Below are 6,000 nucleotides of genomic sequence, written 5' to 3'. Positions count from 1 at the left end.
TCGCATCAATCAATCTTCCAATTTTATCGACGGAATGGCGCGAGATAAACGGAGGATAGGAGAAATCTACGGGGCTAGACGTGATTCATGCGAAGCATAGTGCGCGACGCTCAAGGTAGGGGATGGTGCGACGGAGAGAGAAATCCGAGGGAGAATATAGGAAAAGGAAGGAAAACGGAGCGCACGTGTTTCTTGTATGGGAGCGTTCACACGAGGACCATCGTCGTCGGTTAATCTAATCATTCGAATATAAGGTACATCACGTATACAGGGTGCTTCTTTCTATCCACAGAATCTTTATAAATAATTCGATTTAAACTTTTGCTAAGAGTAGATCTTTATAGCTGATGATTTAATTTAACTTTGTTAATCGAATTTCGTTACGACAAAAAATTCGACAAATATTTTACTATTAATTAAAATAAAATATAATCTGTGTGAGAGAAGAGTCGCATATAATATAATTTTAACATAATTTCTGAATGTCTTCTTTCGACACGCTAAATCTTTTTAACATTCGTATTAAATGTTTCAATGTAATCGTTATATTATTTTGCCATTTAATTTTCAGCATGGGGAATCTGGAACAGCCTGTATACTAAGGTGTGCAGCATCGTTCCCTCGCCAGTTCCTCATCCCGCGACGCCGCCCCCGGTTGCGACGCCTGATCTCTATTCGCCCCCGCGGCACACGACATTTCGCGCAGCCGTGTCAATGCGACCCCCGTTGAGAATTCCATTATCGCGGCCACGATTTATGCCTGTCCCGACTCGCGAACGACGAGCGCGCACTTCTCGTTGAGATGGAAGCGAGGCGTCGTCATTCCGGTCCTCTTTTGTGCCTCGCCGATGGCGCGCGGAATGTATGTCGCGGGGCGTGGGGCGGTTTCCATAAGCAACGCTATTTTCGCGCCATGCGACCTTGCGCGGTTGGACATCGTCTGATTTATAGTGATCGAAAAAGTGACGAGCTGGAAACCGCACAATGTATCCCTGTGAATATATGACACAATATGATTATGTCCATTCTTACTTAAGGATCGCGAGATACATTGCAGTTAAACAAAATGCATCGTGGAGTTTTCAAGAAATTTACCTTTTCCTTCTCAAAGTGAGAATGCTTGTCTCAGCAAAAATTTATTACTTAAAAGTTATCATTTGTTTTATCTTCTCAATTTTCACTTTAAAAATCAAAAAATCTGAAACACGTTATATGCTATGAAACAATAGCATGATAATGTTTGAAAAATCTGTCCCTAAATAAACATACGTAACACATAATATCAACATATAGTGTGGTGATCAACTTATTGAACCTATTAAAATTAGTTATTCCTAAGTAACTTGGAAGGCAACACATTATTTTTTTTATCCACTTGCCCCTTTCAATTTGTTATGTAAGATGTAAACTTGATGACGCGAGAGATAAAGAAAAAAGCGAGAGATATGCGATACCAGGTGTTAATGGAGCCGTTAGGACTCGAAGAGGAAGGGGGACGATATGTGCCTGCCAGAGATCAGATCACCACGCCTTCCGTGACATCCACCTACGGCACCCGCATGCGCGATGTGCCCTGCGATGTGCCTTGTGGTGGTCGTCCGTGCCATAATAGTACAACGTGACGTATACTTAACTATACAATACATGCGACCTGCTCGACGAAGGCGTACCCCCTGCGTACCCCATCACGTGTGAATTTTTGCCGACGTATTTCGTACAACGATGTGTGTGGGGATTCTATATCATTACGCTTAATACATTACACGTAAATACGTATGTTCCGAGAATAGCGGACGGAAGACTTACAAGCGGCGAATGTATCAGTTAAAATAGTAATATCACGCTGAAGAAGTCACTGGTAGAAAACTTAATTGTTGTTCATGTAGAACATTTTTAAGTAAAAATATACAAAAACATATATTGATTGGATGTCCAGCAGGATTATAAAGATCAATAAAGAAAATTATTGTAACCTAAGAATTTTTTCGACTCTGGGGTGTAAAAATCACGTCAGGTAACTATTCTCCTGGCGATTGTAAAGTAAATCCATTCATCATTTAATATAAATGTGACTTTCATTTTTTGCAGTCGACGTAGTTGTGCGTGATCATTCCGTATATAAGCGGTTGTCCTCGCTTGCGTTAGTGGGAGGGCCCCGGAAAACTTAAGATTCTTCCGGGAGAATTCCCCGCACCTTGTCCACTATTGGACTTCCTCTTGGGAGTTTTTTAGCCTCCACCGGTTGTGCATGATCATTCCGTACAAAACAATATTTTAATGAAAGAGCCCGACCAAGGGTCCGAGTCTATGCGTTATATAAGAATAAGTTTTAATGCACTGCAACGGGGCCCTGACAAATACGAGCCTGAGAAGAAAAGTATAAAAATAATCCCGTCACCGCAAAAATTCCTTGCTTGGAATGATTGATCGATCTATAACGTTATTCTCGTAATATTGAAATCCTTAATTTCTTAGGTGATTTTTTTCAGTAACGGAGAGAGATATCAGATTTTTAATATATATATAATCTATCATTCTTCTATTTTCAATAATTTATCAATCAGTATGCGATTTATTACTATAGCCGCGAGGGTCCAAAATGGGTATCGTAGCTACTTATGTGATAGACTCGACGTAATTCTCTTAAAAACACGTAGGGTTGCGATTTTTATAATATAGATTGAAAATTGCAGCATCCGTCTATTTAGATTCTCTCTCGTACTGCTTTTCTTTCTTTCTTTAAAAATTTAATTTCGCGAAATTAGAGTGATATAGAGAACAGCGAGAGCGCGATGCAAAAAGAAATGTTGCGCACGGATGTCGTACGCTGCTGTTATTGTCTATCATTTCCCTTTCGAGGAATAATGCATCGGTAATTATTAATTTATCGTACCGTCACGTATCGAAAAACCGTAAAGAGTCGGACGGTACGGAAAAAATACGAGGGGGGCACCGTGCCTTTAGCGTCGCTGAGCACGAAGTTGCGGTGGAAATTGTAGAGCGTGTCATGCAACCCGCTTACACGAAACGCATTCACCCTCGCCTCCGCACACGTGGCTCACGTGAACGTCCGCATGAGAACTCGCGGTGCCGCAGTGCCGTGCAATCGTCATATGGAGGAGCTCATTAGTCAACTAGCTGATGACGCGCGATACCGTCCACGCTCGAGTGCTCGATATATACACGGACGCATCAACGAAGCAAATCGAGCGAATTATTAGCGCGCGTTCTGTAATTTCGAATTAATATAGAAATAGAGTAAATCGTTCGGTTAAAACAGTCTTCGTGTACGGGATTTAAACGCCGCTTTTAATTCTAGAATTATTTAGAATTGTTTTATTTTTTTTTAAGTGCAGATTTGAAGCACGTATAATTTTATCGCATCACGTAAATATTTACATAAATCAATAAATACCTAAAGCCAGCGGCATACGAAGCATGTTTTCCTGCTGGATTGCTTGCGATCTAGTAAATTACTAGAAATCCTGAGTGTTGAGTGCAATTATTGTAATTTACTAGATCGCAAGCAATCCAGCAGGAAAACATGCACCGTGTGCCTCTGGCTTTAAGAGAGAAATTTATGGTATAGTTTATTTTGTTTTTGGCAAATCATTGTACTAATTTCAACAGAGTTTATCAAAGATGATATACAGTGTATTCTATAATATTTGCTATTTTTGCAATTTAGTAGATCCATATTGATGGAACAAATGAAAGAATTTGTAAAAAAAATCAAAGGTGAGAGAAAGATGGCGTCTCACTTAAAAATTAATCGGTGCAAGAGTAGCTGATGCGGATTCCACAATAGCGCGCAGCGGGTGTTCGCGATATAAATATTTGTCTCGCGAAAGAGCACGAGAGGGTGCCAGGACAAGTGCGAGGTTATCGCGAGGGATGGAGCACCTCGCGGAGGGCTCGAGAAATAATGGCGTGCACGCGCGTGTGCGCGCGTATGCGTGAATACGCACGAGGTCGGGGAGTTCTCCAGTCGGGGAAAGCCCTCTCCGGTACTTGAAAGACAAAAACATCTTGGTCGACGACGGCCCGCATGTCTTCGCCTTTCAGGAGAGTTTTGTGGGAAAGTTTATCGGACTTCTCCCCGCCGTTCAGTCGATTCCTCGCAGAAACGTTTATTGGGGACGGGAAATTGGAGTTTCTGTAGTTTTTATAACAATCGTAGTATTACGATAATAATATCACGCAAAACTATATTTCGAAGAATCTTTGCTGACCGCAGGGAATATAACTTCTTCATCCGTTTTCTAATAATTACTTACGTAACAAGCTTTTTTTATACACAGATCCTACCCTATCTATTTATTACATCATTTATTAATTTCTCTTTTTTCATCAATTTTTATATTTTATCACCTATTTACTATTTATAATCCATTTATTATCCCTTTAAATTTACATATAACAATAGAAAAAAATCTTTAGTCTTATCAAATAAGCATAGCTTCAATTATGAATAATTAATATTAAAACCAAACAAATTTTTCCGAAAAATTAGCGATGGGTGATGATTGATTCGTCTGTAAGCGCGAGTAACAATCGACATTAAGATCTTCGTTTTGCCTAGCGGATTTCTTTTTGGATCAAAAGCAGTCCTCCCTTTCTTACCGCCGATCGCACGTCTATATTCATAACGGCACATAATGGTGGCTCCTCGGGGTGGCAAGGACAAATCACTTAAGACCCGACGCTGGGATGGCGCCGCCGCGCCGCTGCTCGATGTGACAAATTACTCCTCCATTATGGTTCACCGATGACGCGCAGTGTCAGTGATAAAATATGGAAAGCGTCCGCTGCGTCGGGATTTAATTAGCGAGACGCGAGTGTCGGGGCGCGCGTTAACAGTAATGCGATGGAAGCTCGCTTATCTCGCCGCGCGACTTTAATTGCCGAGCGTGAGATAATTACAATGAACCGAGCGTGTTGTCGCGTTCATGTACGCGAGAATCGAAAGAAAACTAAATTCCAGAGTCACCACTTAATTACTATCCTCGAACGATATTTACGGCCGTCGAGGACTGACTAAATTTATTGCGCTCTTGATTAGTCTTTGTTATTCGATAGCAGGATGCAAGCTTGATTGCAGTTTGAATTTCTTCCTTGAAAGGCAGGTTTAGTCCGTGACGTTATTTTAAGGTTTCATATAATTTTATATCTTTATAAAGCGGGTGATACATTTTAATACGATAACTGTGAAATGGTAATTGGATGAAGAGATATATCGCGTATAACATGATGGAACGTAGCATTTATACTATCTTTTAAGGTCATCAGTTTTTAAAGATTTATTACACGGCCATCAATGTAATATCGTATACGAATCCTTCAACCATTAAACAGTATTATTAAAAGTTTTTGCATTACATCTTCGATATAAATTTGAGAAAAAAACATCGTAGACACATCGCTTAGAATAAAATACAACGTTAAAGTAGATTTTCTGTATACAAGATGTAGAGACTTGTTCGCGCGCGCGCGCGCGCGACGCCATTGTCAATGTCACTGTTAGTGACCTGAAAAACTGTCGTCGAAATTCACTCGTCTTTATATACCACGCAGCAGCCGTTAGATCGAATCTCAAGCCAGGTCGGCAGGCCGGAGATCCGGATAGAGATGCGACGACATTTCCACTTCGTTTTGTGGGCGTACGTCCCAAGGAGTCCGCGGGAGAAGGACACAAGATCGGCTGTTGAAGAGAGGCGGAGGGGTAGGTAGGCTTTGAATGGACGCAGCATTCAATGTTTTATCGAGGATCTACGTTGGCTGAATACCTTCGTCGACTACCTTTGTACCAGGTCGCGTCGCGAGATCCTTCGTTCGTGGAATAAGAGAGTGGGAGGAGTAACGAGTCGCAAAGGACGAAGGATATACCGGGCTTCCCTTCTCTCTCCTCCCTCCTCCTTCTTTATCTCACCGTTGAGTGGATACTCCCCCCCCCGGTTGTGACGGAGGTAGGTGCGCACAGGTGGTACATCCTTTTGGTAC

This window comes from Temnothorax americanus, unplaced genomic scaffold (assembly GCF_048541705.1).
Source record: "Temnothorax americanus isolate GAGA-0224 unplaced genomic scaffold, ASM4854170v1 Scaffold5, whole genome shotgun sequence".
Lineage (NCBI taxonomy): Eukaryota > Metazoa > Arthropoda > Insecta > Hymenoptera > Formicidae > Temnothorax > Temnothorax americanus.
Note: the sequence above shows the minus strand (reverse complement) of the source record.